This window comes from Falco naumanni, chromosome 8, assembly GCF_017639655.2.
Source record: "Falco naumanni isolate bFalNau1 chromosome 8, bFalNau1.pat, whole genome shotgun sequence".
In the NCBI taxonomy this organism is placed as follows: domain Eukaryota; kingdom Metazoa; phylum Chordata; class Aves; order Falconiformes; family Falconidae; genus Falco; species Falco naumanni.
In genome coordinates, this window is record NC_054061.1 from 35,959,881 (window position 1) to 35,974,390 (window position 14,510).

At 39.4% G+C, this 14,510-nt stretch overlaps 1 protein-coding gene across 3 annotated transcripts in view; it reads right to left on the reverse strand.

Annotated features, from left to right (window-relative positions):
• RALB (RAS like proto-oncogene B) overlaps positions 1–14,510 on the reverse strand; it is a 49,483-nt gene that overhangs the window by 25,934 nt on the left and 9,039 nt on the right. The window contains exon 1 of one of the 3 annotated variants that reach the window (XM_040603504.1): positions 166–301. The exons of the other annotated variants lie outside the window; for them this stretch is intronic. The gene's annotated coding sequence lies outside the window, so the exon portion shown is untranslated. Of the gene's footprint in view, positions 1–165; positions 302–14,510 lie in introns of those variants that run through there. 3 annotated transcript variants of the gene reach the window in all.

The following is a 14,510-nucleotide window of genomic DNA, read 5'->3' on the forward strand; positions in this document are numbered from 1 at the left end:
GGGAGCTCTGCCACAGCCCCCGCCCGGCGGGCCCAGGCCCCCTCAAGCCGCGGCCAGGACCCAGCGGCTCCCACCTCGCCCCACCGAGGGAGCGGGGCCGGGAGAGCCAAGCTCCCACCGAGACCGGGGCGCGCCGGGCCCGCTCCAAGACACGCTCCCTCTCACCTGGGGGCTAAGACCCGGCTCCGCGCTGCGGCTCCAGCCTGTCGCCCGGCTCCGCTTTAACCGCCGCCGCCGCCGCCGCCCCCCGCGCTCTCATTGGGGTGCCGCCGCCCGCGCGCCCCCGCCGCGCACTTCCGCCCTCGTCGGCGCCGCTCCCGCCGGCCCCGGCTCCGCGCGAGCGCGCGCCCGCCCCGGCACCGCCTTCCCCGCCCGCCCGGCGGTCACGTGGTGCTCTCGGGCCAATCGGCTGGGGAGGCGGGGCGGGGCGCGGGGGCGGTGCTGAGGCGGGCGGGGCGGGGGCGGCCGCGGGGGCGCTGCTCGGTGTGGGGACGGCCGGCCGGGGCACGGCGGTTGTGGGGCGGGCGTGTGGCGGTGTGTGCAGGCCGGTCCTGCTGAGGGAGCAGCCTCAGACCAAGCAGGAGGAGGCTGCCCGCCCCGCCGCTGGTGTCTGCGAAAGGGGTCTGGGCGTTGGGCCCCCCCCAAGGCCTGCAGAGAGCCCCGGCGGGGGCCTGGGCCCGTAACCCCTACAGGCTCCGCTTCGACTCGGAGGAAGTTAGAAAGACTGTCTTAAATACATGATATTTGTTAGTGCAAATTCTATTGATGGATGCAGAAACTAATAATTCTAAGATCAGAAGGCAAAGGAATGGAAATGTCCCTGCTTCTTGTGTTGCTGTATTTACTGCAATTCTTTATTCAAACCGTTATCAGTCCCCAAATCAAATTATCTCTGGCTGATTCTAACGTCAGTAATAGCACAGTCAGGCATAGCTGTCTTGCCAGTTACAAAGGAAAACACACCGGTTTTTTGCTGCTTTAATGTGGTTAATTTTTCCAGATTTAAATGTTAACCTATTTAAATTCCGCACCCTGAAGTTTGAGTGAACACATTGGGTAAAATTCTTCCTTCTAGAAAACCAGCACTTTGCCTGGAAACACCAGCTTTGGGAGATGGTGGAAGGCATTACTGCCAATGATCCCCGGCGGTCAGAGCTCCTGGGACAGACGCACTAGGTTAAGTAGCTGTGTTAACAGCTGCTTTTATATTGGGCTTCTTTGTAGCCTTCTACAGAAGAGAAAGGGAAATAATTAATTACCTTCTACCTCTATCCATTGATAGCTAGGTGTAATTGTATTTTGAAGAGCATAAAAAAGGCCTGTCACTTGAAATAAATGCAAAAATAATAATAAAAAAGCAATCCAGTGTTATAAAAGTGGTAGGTGAAACAATGACCTGTTGCCAAAACAAAATAAAATGGAGGAGGAAGAAGAATTGGAAAGAGATTTAGTATAATCTGTAATTTCAGGGTTGGCAAAAAATGCCAGGAATTGGAAAAAAGTTACAGAGGCAGAAAAAAAAAGTAAGTATGTGGCTCTCTGAGGAACAGCTGAGTACTTCAGGACTGCATAAAAAGGAAATAGTTTCTGAATTTCTCCTGTCTTGAAGAAAACTAAGTTTCATACATTGTAAGTAAACAGGATTGACATCATCCTTGCATCATCTTCAGTTTCTCCGCCTAACTCAAAACACCAGATTTTTAGTTAACCCCTTAGGTGGCAAAATGACTTTCTCTTTTTGGGTTTGTTTATTAGGAAAGATCCCAATTGCAGTAATTCTTCCCCTCTGTGTTATAGATTGTACCAGATTAAAGAACCACATCAATATGCATCCTGCATTAGAACCTGGCAGCCAGAGCTATTTACTGTTTGATGCCATCTATGCAGAGAAGGAATAAGCAGAGAAAGAAATATCACCAAATGTGAAGGAATGTTGTTTCATAGCTAACAAATTACCCAAATCTTGGTATTTCTAAGGTTATGCATCTATTGTTTTTAAGATGGATTTTGGACATTTGAATGTAATGCTAAAAAACAAAACCAGAAAGTAAAAATTAATGAGAATAGTTTACTATTTATTCTGTAACTGTATGTCTCCATGGCCATATTTTATGTTGGGCAGGCAATGAGGTGGACTAGTTGCTCTGGTGTAACTAGTCACAGAAGATATGTATTTTCAGCAAATCATATCTATGAGTTAAAACTAGCAAGAGCCTGGGAAGCCGGGTCTTTTCAAACTGAACACAATACTAGTCTGCTGCTCATACCACAGTGCTGACGCTTCCCCTTCCCCCTTGCAAAAAAGAGGCTTGAGAAATTAACGTCTATCCTGCTTCTGCAAATTGTTTAGGGGAAACTTACTTCTTTGTAGTAATAGCCATGATGACAAGAACATTTGTCTGATGCCACATTTTGAATTATTATTCATGTTGCCTGGTATAATCTCCATGGTTACAGATGTATTTTTGCTTCAGTACTTTATGAAGAAAAATTCTATAGAACAATTTAGGGGAGAAAATTTGTTTTCATTGTCATTTATATTGCATGTATTTTATCCTAAGTGCTTTGCAGACAGTAAACATTCACTTTCTAAACAAGTAAGATTTCAGCAGAGATGAAAAAATTTACCTCTAGCTGTTGCTTTATCATGCTATAATATGTTTTAAACTGCAAATTCTTAGAGACAGGAACAGTATTTCTGATGCATGCATTTAGTTTCTAGCCCACTAAGAATGTAACAGGGCACTGTCACTGCCAGAGTCATGAACAACAGTAAGTGTGGTGGGATGACTGAGCAGCAAATATTTTTCTTTGCAAAGATTAGGACTCATACTTCTCTTCTGAGCGGTTTTATTTTAGAAATGTATTCTGGAAAGATGGTTAGCTGAAACAAGAATTAACTGAAATTAGTTCTAGAAACTAGTAACAAGCAACGTTTAAAACCCAGATATATATCTCTATTCGATTTTTAACCTTTTTTTTCATTATTATTATTGTGGAAGTAACTGACAAAGAAAATCAAGGGAGATGTAGACGAGGAATTATATGGAAAAGATGGTAATAGACCCATTCCTAGTAAGATGGGTTGTAGACCACCAAACCTAGCCCAGGTTCTGCAGGGAAGAGCGGAGCTGTGTAAACTTTATGGGTTCTATTGATCTAGTCCCTTGGATTACCATATCCACCACTGCTGAAGGGAAAGAAGCCAACATTGTTAACTCCTTCATCTTTCTGATCATTTCATGATACATGGGACTAGCAGGTGCCTTGGTCTCCGTGTTTTGTCATTTACACCTGTACAGTGTTTGTGCAAAACCACCATCTGCATATCCAGTTCTTCTTTGACAGTTTTATAGCATCTCTGGCCTATTTTTTTCACACAAGTGACTACGGGAGGAACAAGGTAAGGATCCAATTCAGGAAAAAATTATTTGAGGAAATATAAGGCCTCACAGGCTGCCAGTGATGGACAGAAGGAATTCCACCTCCACTCTGTTCCTGCAGAGATCATGTAATATTCTCAGGGGTAAAAAGAAAGGCATATAAACTGATCAGGAACTTGGGAGGATCTTGAATTGCAAGGGAATCAGGGCTACCTAGGAAGTCAGTCTTTGCAGATTTAGTGATGTCATTTGCAGTCACTGGCAATAACAGAAATAAGAGGCAGATTCTCTTCTCTGCTGACATTTCAATGCTGACAAGGGACAGCTGCAGGACAGGTACCTAATTCACAACTTTTACCCCAGCTTCATTTTACAAGAGACTGAACAGAAACTGTTGCTGGTAATAACCACAAAGAAATCGGAGTCAGTGGAGAAGTGGTCCTGCCACATCTCCAGCGTGGGGGCTGAGCCAGTGATGTAAGAAGAGGTTAAAGCAGCGGGGGGGGCTGTCCCTTTCTGAAGGAATTCATAGTTACACACACCCAGTCCCTCATAGCACCTGTGCAGCACAAAGCAATGGTTCAGTGACGGTAACCAGACCTGTAAGTTTTTATTAATTTATTTAATCCAAAGATACTGTATTTTTTTAAACCTACTCTTTAAACAATTTTTCAATCAAAATAAATACTAGCATAAAACGGGATGACGGAAGAAAGCTAGTTGGAAAAAAGAGAAGGAAACCCACTGGATTTTCTAGAATGCTGTGATGTCCTTTTTGTTCTCAAAATATTTTTTTTTGTATGTGTAGAGTTCAGATGCTAGAGTTAATCTAGGCTCAGATAGCTTGTCAGAAGTACATGTACATAGTGTGTACTCAAACGGAGTTTGTCTAAAAAATAATTTAGTCAAAGATTATTTTCTCTTTGGGCATGGATAGTCTAACAAGAACTACATTATACCAACTGTTTCTATACTTAAGAGAATGAAGCTGATCTCACCATGATTTAGGAATTTCAGCATTCAAAACCAATAAAGTAGTAATCTAAAATATATCAGAAACAAACAATAGTAAATGAAATATGACTGTGGTTTGGGCCTTGTAGGAGTTTATAGTGTTTTGACTATATCATGCACTTTATTTTTGTTACAGACAGCAGGAAGTAAAATAAACTTCACTATTAAATAACCTTTCCATTTCAGATACAGCTGGGATTTGTCAGGATCATATCACAAGGTCATTTTTAAGGAGATTCTGACTGACATTTTGTGAGGTAAGGGATTTCACATCCCAGTTTTACAAGTGCTACGCTTCTGATCATCATGATTATCAACACCATGACAGATTTAGGGCCTGTTCTTGGAGTCTTTGCAGAAGGAATTAAGTTTATTGTAAATATCTTGATAGCCAAGAATCAAAAGAAATAAGGGTCTACAGAGAGTCATAAGAGGTCAAATAGCATTACACCATAGCCCAAAGGCAAGATCAGTTACACATATATAATTTTTTGCATGTAATTTTTTAATACCATTTAATTAATGTAATTTAATTAAGATTGTGTTAGCATCATAACAGTTTATTTAAATTGTCATAAGAAAAAAATCAATCATTTAGCTTAAATGTCACTTACTGCAGTTTAAGCGTATTAATTAGGTGCATACAGGACATAGCAATCAGATATTTATTTTTTTCCTTTTCGCATCAATCTGCTAAATATTCAAAAATCGTTATTTTTTCACTCCTCAGAATTCTTTTCTTCCTTCAAATAACACCTGTTTTTTTCAGTTGTTTGTTATAGGTCATGTTTCCTAGTTGCCAGTCACTCTCTTCTTTGGACTCCCTCCAGCTGGCCCACATTTGCTGAACTGCACAGCTGAAGCAGATACATTAACTAAAGCTTTACCAGTTACTTGTAGGGTAGAAAGTGTACTTTAGTGTCTTACAGATAAAGTTGAATGTGATTATCATTATCAAACCATTGTGTAAAAACTGCAATTATTCTGGAAATAGATAAGGCAGGAGATTTTGCCAGAATAACAAGGCAGCTAACATTACTGAGAATTCAGCTTACCGAGTTGAACAGTGCTACCTTGTTGAATAGCTGCTGTTGGAGGGTGATTTGTGGATGGCTGAAAAAAATTCATGCTAACAGATCTTGTGTCTCTGATTTTTTAATCAAATTTTCCAGATGAAATTACTGACAAATACATTAAATTAACAAAAAAAAATTACTGTCTTTGATAGCAACTAGTGTTCCAGCAGGGTGGGAGCAATACTTCAGAAAGAAGAAGATTTGTCAATTAAAATTAAAAGTACTACTGTTTACAATCCCTAATTAAGTTGATGTAACTTAGAATGAGATTAAAATGTCTTTCTGCAAATTAAATCATAGCATTTTTTTATGCAAACATATTCTTATGCCATAAAAGCCTTTCATGTTTAGTCTGCTATCTTCATTGTTATACGTGCAGTTTTCTCTTTTCCATGTTTAATTGCAACATCTGTTGCAAACATTTGGGAGCTTTGATGCCCCTCTACCATTTAAGTGGCTACAGAAATTTTTTTTTCTCAAGCACTTCACATTTTATTAGAGGGATCTTGGGACCTGAACTTTGTAATAAAGTTAGTTATTGTTATGATAGTATTTTACCTATTCATCAATGGCACACCTTCTAGAATAAACTCAGATATGACTCAGGGGCTAAAAAATGAGACTTTTCTTGCCCCTACCACATAACTTTGCAGTATCAGGCTGGGAAATGTCAAGTTAAAGAAGGTCTGAATGTGAGTTTGAATAGAAAATCTATTCTGGAAATCCAAGTTCTGTATGAAGTGGTTTGGATGGTGAAAGAAATGGCTACAAAATTTGTCTACCAAAATTCATCTTCAGCTGCACTTTGCTACAGATTCTTTACTCCCTGAACTTCCACAATATAACACTTCATTTTTCATTAGTCACTATATTTCAACCCAGAGGTGAAAGCCTCAGAAAAGGAGTAAAGTAGGTATTGTAGGAAACCTGTAGGAACTTGTCCCACCAGTGAAGTTTATGAGGAAGTTTCTATGTCTATGAATATGCTAATGTAGCTATCATTATGACATTATTGTTAGTTATAGAGCTCGTTAAGAACATAATAGGTTGTGTGATATTGCTGTGTTTGAAAAAAATTTTCAGTATTCAGCTGAATGTTCATAGGCTAGTTTACACAACATTCTTCTCTAGAAAAGATGTGCTACTTGTGGTTGATAACCTAATACAATCTGCAAACAGCCTCTCCTTTTTTTTTTCATGTTAAATCGGTAAGAGTACGATATGCTTTACATTAGAGGATTAAGGAAAGTTATTTCAAAATAAACTTCCATTGAATCCTATAACATTCTGGCTTCTGTATTGTCTTTTATCTTTTCAGTGAACAGTAACACATACTTAGGATCTGTCAAAAGAGTCAGAGATCAGCTTTTTAGAAAAGACTATTTCCTAAAAGCTAAGTATGTCAGTAGCAGCAATTCACCATTCAACTTATTAATAGGTAATTAATATTTAACCTGTTAACACATTAATAAATAAATTGTAAGTTAACCATAAATATATTTTATCTTGTGATGCAATTTACATTAAGCCTCCTATTCCTTTGAAAAAGCTTTGGAAGAGCTGTACTTGTTTGTGGGGTCTTCAGTCTGCAAAAGTAATGTACCTTGACCAAAGTGTATGTATGGGACTCCATCAGACACTGGAAGCCCACAGCCTAACCTTCTTTTCAATCCCCAACTTTTGTTGTTTCATTATGATTTATTTCTGGAAAACCCTAAGACCTCACATACAAAGGATTAATCTTCTTCCTGTGATTTCAAAGAAAAGACTGGTACTCCTTCCGTCCTTCCCTCTTCATGGAGAAGGACAAGATTTACAAGATACCCTCTTCCTAAGTCATTTCTTATCAGCTTCCCACTGAACTCATTGGCTTGCATAGATTACGTTCAGAGAAGGGATCACAGAGATCTTACTCTAGTGGCTTAAGATGCTACTTTCCCCAAAGTCTGCCCAGTCCTTTTGTCAAAAGTCTTAAGAGGGTGGTAGATCATGATCTTAGCTCTTCCATTTAACAGTTATCATTAATTTAGGATGTAAGACACTTAGGATACCTAAAAGGCAGATACATAGCTGGGAAAGGGAAAAGTAAATGGAAGCTCCATAACATTTAGCAATTTCTGTTTTCTTGACAAATGCATTAACAAGTTATTTCCTTGTAAATTTAGAAAAGATCTTTATATAGAATAAGCCTGAGATATTATTATAGTCTTGTGGCAGCTGCCACTTCCTTCCCAGGAAGGGCAGTCCTTCATGCTCTTTGGAAAGCAGAAATGCAATGGATATGGCCATTATGGCTGAAGATACCCATTATGTCAAATGCAAAATGCAATAGTCATGTCACGTCTGTGCTAGATTCAGCTTCATGTTGTTCTGCCTTTTCAGTTTTTCACAGTCTAAGCAATGCATCCACCTGCTGAATCTCTCTTTTCATTAGCATGTAAAGAATCCTTTGTTTGGATCAGCTGGGCTTCTTTGACTTCTCAGCACTGAAGGCTCAGTAACAGTTTCCTTGTGGCTTTTCTTAAAACAGCTTCAAGGGTTTTCTGGGGATAATTTGGGAAATTTTCAGTTCAGGAAAAGATGGTAAAACTCAGTTCCTTTTCCACTTAGCCGATTCGTACTGTCTTACTTTGCTGTATGGTATTAACAGAGACAGGTCTAAGCTGCCATTTCTAAATACAGTCTGAATCATAGAGCGCAACTCTGCCTGTAGAGTTCAATTTTCCTTAAACTTTGGGGGTCATCTTTAATAACTGGATAAAAATAGCTCATCTTTATATTTCTTTTTAGAATTCCTTGCCCAGAGAGAGCTGTGATTCTTACAAAAATTTTCAGTACACTAAGCCATTGCTAGCTTTTCTGCCGTTAAGGTTCTATGTATCTTCATGGAATTCTTGTTTCTTAATTGTTGTCATTCAAACAATGCAGTTAAAAAGTAGAAGCAGGTAAAGACTGCAGCATGAAGAAAATTAAAAACTTCTGATGGGACATTATTTTGCAAACAGACGTAAAAGGTTCACTTAGGACTCTTACCTGTGTTAGAAGAATCTGCATTAAAAGATAGGAATCATTTCCTATCATTAAAAGATATGCCCAGTCATTGCAGAGGGCCTTAAGAGACCTCAGATACAGGAGTTTATTCTAGTTAAAAGAAAATCAGTGGCTGTGGGAAACACACTGTCTCATCCCCAGAATTTTCCAGCTTGGTTTGAAGCTGTGCTCATGGGGTGACTCCACACACAAGTTCATTCTGCCTTGTAGTATAACTGTTGGCTTTTGACATAGCTGTTGCATGACACAGGTGAACTACCTGATGATTATCATCAGGCCTTACTTCTCAGAAATAGGTATAAATCAAAAGTAATCTTTCCTGTCAGTTCCCAAAACCCGCAAGTGTGAAAACAAGTAGGTGTGATTGCCATGCTTTGTCTTTGGTTGCTGCACCTACAGCATCAATTTAATCAATAACTTTCATCTCCTCCCATTTAAAAGCTTATAATAAAAGGGCTGCTTCCCTTGCCACATTAGCTGTAATAAATCTGCAGCTGTCATAAAGGAGGATACTTCATGATTTTACAGATCTCTAGGTCACAAATCAGCAATGAAAAAAGCTGTGGATTTATTTCTCAAGAAAGTTTCTATATCCCTGAAGCTAAATATGCGTTCCTTCTTATGGAAGAAATAAGGCTTTTTATGCTTTTCCAACCAGCTAATGGAGCGTGATGCTCACCTATCCCTGTCAGAGACTTCATTCAGTGGAAAGCTGTAATTAACAGGAAGAGCAGCCTGTAAAGCTGACACATAAAATGTTTGTCACTTTTTTTTGACACACATTCCTACTTCACCTAGCAAATATGAAACAACCAAGTTTGCTCTGTCACAGGTTTGGATTGTGAGGAAACTCTCAGGTTTCTGCCAGAAGAGGTATGAATACATGCTAGTCCAGATCAGGAAATGCTGACCAGCAGACAGCTATAATACATTAGATGGTACCACACTTGTGTCTACTCCTGATCTTATTTTAAATCCACACCACAGAGCTACTTCCTATTTGCATTTTGGCCCATGTGCACAGTTAAATCCCTGAGAAGCATGCTTTGTGTTCCAGCCTGAGAAGTTGAGTCGATTTTTATTCCTGTAGATCAATACTAATTCTAGCTTAATTTTTGTTAACTTCCAAATTTTTGACTATTCATTTGTTAGTAGAGTGTCAATGGCTTGTTGCTCCAGGCTGTAACTCATTTGTACTCTCAATTCACCAAAGTGGCCTTTTTCAGCATGCCAGAGACATGATTCCAGTTAGTTAGGCAGCTAGAACTTTCATTGAAATCTAGTTTTTGAGCTTAAGCTTTGCCTCGTAAACTCCTGATAATTTCCCAATCTAGCAAACTAGTTTGCTGGTAGCCTTATTTTAGTTCTATAAAACATTTTTCAATTCCACGTCTTACTCTGTTCCACGTACAAACATTTCATTCTAATCCTGCAAAAACTTTGCTACTCTTGTTCTAGTTCCTGTTAATAAAATGCATAGCTTCCTGGCCTGCATCCTGTTAGTGCTGACACAGGCTCCTAATATCCAGTATAGATTTGTCCTCCCAAGGACAGGAAATGTTCTGCTTTGCTGATTCAAATCTGACTAGAAATAATGTTGACTAAGAAACTTTCAAGAGGAAAAGTTTAGCTAGGAACATGACAGTTAAGGATGTAACAGAGTTATAAACACAAAGGGGAGAAATATCACAACTGGCTTGAAAGTCCTTCATAAATGGTTACAGTAATGAAACATAGCCTGAGAATTTAGCCTAACATCAGCATTCTTCTTTGTATGCTTCCCCTTCCTAAGGTTTTTGTTGTTGGTTTATTTTGGGTTTTTTCTTGTTTTTGTTTTTAATATATTCTGGTCTGTATGGCTTGTTGTTTACATTGGTTTGAGCACATGCTAATTTCAATTTAAGTTATTTAACAAAGGTTTTACAAGTGGGTTTGCAATTTTGCTGATAGTAACTTGTGTGTGGAATTGCCCCATAAGGATGACAGCTTTAAAACTGTCATCTAAGCTGCCATTTGTGTCAATTTGTCTAAATGCTGTGAGACAACCAAAACCATTAGTAAACAGTTAAAACCATAAACTATGTGGTTAACAGTGGCTGGTTCTTGAAAATATTAGTATTACAAACACTTCCTGTTCTGTTTGTATACTGGTAACTACAAGAAGTGAAGCACCATGAGGGCATGAGAGACTGAACTCTGATGTCCTTTTCCAGGTCAGAATCAAATTGCATTGGTTTAGGGGATATGGCAGTTCTGTGTATAAAGACAAACCATTTGCTTTTCAATCACACTAAGTCACACTATTTGAAATTCCCAGATTGACAAATGTTATGCAGTAGCTGTGCAGCCGAAAGAATGAAGTTCCCAGCTGAGGATTTTAGTGGGACATGGCATAAATACTGAAGGCGAGGCATAGCGTAAAAAGGTGAAAACTGACCAAGTATGCTTGATAAAGGGAGACAAAACAAAGAGACGTAAGCCCTCAGGTTCTTAATTTTACAGTTCCCTTGAACAAATTAGGAAGTCACAATACAGGAGTGAAGTTCAATGGGTGCTTTGCACACCCATGTACAAAATCATGGCTTCTCTTTCCTAACTAAATCTGAATATCCTTCTGCTTAAACAAGGATGGGTAAGGGATTTGCTTTGTTAACAGGGTCTCTCTAGTTGATTTAGCATGACTAGGCAGGATGCTGTCCTTCCTCTGAGTTTGCTAATGAGTATCAGGAAGCATTGCCTTCCTTCCTGGCTCCTGGGCTTGCTAACTCTACAACATCCCCTGCCCTTACTGGCAGGGCTTCCTTGCCAGATTCCAGCACAGATATGTACACACTGCTAAAAAAAAAAAAAAAAAAAAAAAAAAAAAGGGTCCATCTATTTCTGATGGATGTAACAATCTTATTCCTTTCTTCTCATCTTCTCATTATATCATGCATAAATTACTGTCATGTTTTATGTAGCAGTGAGTGTATTTTGGTTGTGAAGGACTGATCTAGAATTAACTTTGTTACGATAATTATTATAACAACATAATATTTTGGACGTATAAATTAATTACAGTTATGGAAAGCAATGGAGTTGACACCTTTGGATTTGAAATATTCTGTATCAACTTATTTTAATTTGTTCAGAGTTGTAGGGATTTTTTCAGTTTCAGCTGTCATGTTCACATGTTTCACCCCTGTAATAATGGACTTTTCCCACCGATGACTCAGAGGAAATAGTCTCTCCACCCAGTTTTTCATAGAATACAACATAGCAGTTCCCCAATTTTTTCACTGCAAGAAACTGCTATGGTAGAGCAAGAATTTAATGCAACTCCCAATACTAGCATAAATATGTGATCAAATTTAATTTCATGTATCTTGTGACCTCATTTGAAACTTGTGACCTCACTAGTATAGCACCTGGTTTAGGAACCACTGCTTCATACACTGTTAAATAGCAGATACACATTTCTGAGTTGTATTAGCAGCCTATAGCACAAAGCAGCATAGAGCCAACATGTCCTGAAGAGACAAATGGGGTTATTTAATGTTTGCATAGTCTAAGATAATGGGAATGAATCTATTAGATGCGGCATTACTGGCCTCCTTTCCCTTTCAGTCTTCTTTGCATCAAGAGCTATGACGATATTACGTTGCAGTGACTTCAGCACCAAGTCTGGATTTACACTGGGATGGCGGAGTAGAATTTAACTGCTATTCAAGGCAAAGCTAATTTGTATTGTAAAATTACTTCTTGTTTCTTTCTTGATCTTCACTAATTTGCATAAAGTTACAGACATATATGATGCCTTAAAGGTGCATAAAGACAAACGCCCCTTCCCTGTAAAGATTACAATCAACAATAAGAAAAAAAAACACAATACAAAGAACTACTGCCAGGAGGCAATAGATTCTTCCCATGGACTATGCTTTCCTATGGGACATGCATGCATTTAGGAATTCTTAATCTACAATCAATCCAGGTTTAGTAATCTGTTTCTTTTAAAAATGTAAATAGCAACGCCTAGTGGATTAGCATAGAAACACTTTATGGAAGAAATGCATCTTAGGAAGGATTTGAATGAAGATAGCATTGTGATTTCTTCCAAAAGACTTATCGGAAAAGAATTTATGGCAGAGAAGAATAGCTCCTGCCTTTTCATCATAGTTACTTTCTGAAGAACAAGTATTGAAGAGAGATAAGGAAACTTTCTTGTAGACTATTCTTATTAGCAAATAGCAACTTCACTCCACCCTTCCCTTGTATTTGGCTTCTGACAGAGTGCCTAGAGCTGCTGTTTTGTTCCAAGATTACCCTCAGAAAAATCCCCTGCCATTATCAGACAAGCTAACAAAAGAAAGAAGTGTATACCTCTTCCAAAGAGGAAAAATGTAATTAACTGCCATCTATCAAAACCAGAAGAGGTACCCTTTCAGCTTGACTGAAAGTTGATGTAGCTTTCCCCTGTACTGTACATACTGGCTGCATGTGCTGAAACCAAGCCATGGACTCATCCAGGAGCACTCTTCCTCAAGCAGAAGTTTCAGCTGAGATTTACATCAATCTCAATTAAACGAGTCTCCCTGAAGATAAAGAAATTGTTTAAACTTGTATTTAAGGGAGAGCTCTCAGTTCTGATAATTCATACTTATATTATGTTAAAATTAAGCTGATACTGTAATTCTTTCCATTGGCTTTTAATCTTTGTATTAGCTCAGAATGGTGCCTATTCCCACTAGTGAACGAGCTGTGCTGTCAACTCTAAGGACAGCAGCATCTTTTCAGTCCCCATCAGCACTATGTTTCCTGTTCTGAAGGAAGATAGGACTTCTGCTGAATGTATTCACTTGAATAAAAAGCCTGCATGATTAACCCGTAAATCCTGTATCCTTGTATGCACACAGAATTCACTCTTACTGAAATTATTTCCATAATTACACAGTTGTGCAGGGAAATTGAGTCATGCCTCACATGCAGATGGCCAAAGAAGAGACACACACAAATACAAAAGAATACAAATGTATTGACATATATTCCTTCTCAGTGAGTGACACCTACAGCAATGTTAAGTATATTAATGGGATAGTCAAGCCCCAGAGGCTGTATGAGTCAGACCCCAGTTTAAGGCCAGGCTATCGAGATGACAATCAATAACAACTCAGGACTGTGATTTCATACCTCCTACTATTCATACATTCATACTTGGGCAGTGAAGCAGGTTTGAGGGGGAGGCTGAGTGGAGCAATAGGCTGCAGCAGAACACTACTGTCCCTTGCTCCCTACGGTGTGTCCTATCTGCCCCCTGCCCCCAACAAGCAGCAAATGAGAGTGGCAGTGGTGGAGGAGTGCTGCTGTTCTTACCTGCCCAACAAGGAGACAATGAAGCAGGCTATGTAGGGGTATTTTCTTTCACAAGCCCAAGCACTCACAAACTCATTCAGACAGAAGCACAGCAACAACTTGTCTGTATCAGGGTGCTGTTCTCAGAAGCATGGTTAAGAATCATCCTCCTACCATTCCTTCTCTTTGGGATGAGGCAGCAGCTCTCTCCTTGGAATTTCCATAAAAAAGATTGTTCAGGCCAGACAGAAGATCTTGCACACCAGGTTTGGTCAGTGGGCTGCATGTTGAACCATGCTGGTGAAGAATTTTCAAAAGTAATCTCTGTCAGCTCAGCCTGACTACATCCATGGACTGTGCTGTGAGTTTGGCCAATGCTAAGAGCTTTTGGAAATCACTGTCTATTATGTCCACATTCTGGACATAAAGATTCTCCTTAGTCTGTGCAAACCTTCTTTCTGCAATAAGACAGTCTGCTTGTAGCAGGCCTACACAATCCTATCTCTATAATCTCACACACTGGGCAACATTATAAAGGAAATTGTCATCACCCAAGAATTTAACACAGCTTATGGTATTTGGAGTCATCAGTCCTTACTAGAAACATACAGAGGCCAGTATGAACAAGCTGAAGAATTACACTGAATTTACGATCCTG